At 59.0% G+C, this 1365-nt stretch overlaps 1 protein-coding gene across 1 annotated transcript in view; it reads left to right on the top strand.

Moving 5' to 3' along the window:
• The window catches only part of DPP6 (dipeptidyl peptidase like 6), a 433849-nt gene that overhangs the window by 968 nt on the left and 431516 nt on the right, over positions 1-1365 (top strand). The gene's annotated exons all lie outside the window — the stretch shown is intronic.

Below are 1365 nucleotides of genomic sequence, written 5' to 3' on the forward strand. Positions count from 1 at the left end.
GGGGGAGGGGGGGGGTTGGAAGAGGGGATTCAGCGAGGGGACGAAGAAGGGCCGGCGATAGATCAAACCGGGTGGCTCCCCATCGCTGGTGTGGCCTGGATTTGAGGGTGTTTTGCCTCTGTGGAAGCACGCACAAGGGGAAGCAAACGGCTGCAGTTGGGAATAATGTTTGTGTCTGTTAAAAATACTACTTGGGGGACGCGTTAGCTTTGCCGCAGGGTTCACCTCTGGCTCTGGGAGCCTTCCCAGGAAAGGCACCGCTTCAAGCCGAGACAGCAGGTCTGCCTCACTCGGAGGAGAGAGTTGTGTTCGCAGGGGAACTTCCTCGGGTTGTCTTTTAATTCCCTGTCCCTTTTCCCGTCCCTTCGTAAAGACTTTCCGCGGTCCGTGGAGCAAGTGCACTTTTACCAGCGGCGAGGCAAGTCGGCCTAAACCTCCCCGAGGTGACTGCCACGCTGATAGCCCCCAGGGACCAGCGGTGACAGGAGCCCGAATTAACTCTTCCCTGTGACCCGCTGACCGGCAACGATCTTGGCGCTGCTGCTCCTTGGCCCCGGCCAACTGCGGGAGGGGACCCGTCCCCGTGCCCGGGCGCCTGCACCCACCCGTGACCCTTCCCCGGCGTGGCTGGGGACATGGGGCCCTGCCCGGCGACCTGCTGGGCTCTAGGTGTCGCTGCGAGCCAGCGGAGTGCCGCCGCCGGGGCTGGGCTCAGGCACATCTTCCTCATTATTTGACCGTCTTAATTTCGCTTTCCTGGATTTGGAGGCGGCAGATGTCTGGAGCCGCTTCTCTGATCACCAGAAGCGCTGAGCCGGGAAGCAACGGATGCAGTTTAGCATGTACGAGTGATTTGTGCTGACAGGCTCCGAAATAATATTAATAAGAATAATATTAAACTACTAAAAGGAGAGGGTTTTTTTTTTTTCTTTTTCTTTTCTCCCCTCAGGGTTTGTGTGTGGCTGGAGGGCATTGTTGTGCGGTGCCATCTGTAGCGGGAAAGGTGCCTGCCTAGGTGTCTCCCGCAATTAAGCGCAAAAAGCATGGCCAGAAGCAGAGATTTGGGGTGACTTCTAAACGCACGTGGGCACCTCGTGTGAATTATTTTTAAAGGGGGCAACGTGTCTGACACGGTTCAGTGGCCCGGACCGGGTCGGGCAGTTCAAAGGTGCTCCCGTCCAGCAGAGACTGGGCAGGCTGGGCTGGGGGTCTCCGGTGGAGGGTCGTTCAGGTCGGAAGGATGAAGTCGTGACAAAGCCAGTGGAAATGGCCTTCAAAGCGTGTGTTGCAGGAAGGAGGGCGCCTGCCCGCGGGGGGAGTGGAGGCAGAGGGCGGGCACGGGCAAGAAGGGGGGGGGGACCGGCC

The sequence above is a fragment of the Aptenodytes forsteri genome, unplaced genomic scaffold (assembly GCF_000699145.1).
Source record: "Aptenodytes forsteri isolate BGI_AS27 unplaced genomic scaffold, ASM69914v1 Scaffold296, whole genome shotgun sequence".
Lineage (NCBI taxonomy): Eukaryota > Metazoa > Chordata > Aves > Sphenisciformes > Spheniscidae > Aptenodytes > Aptenodytes forsteri.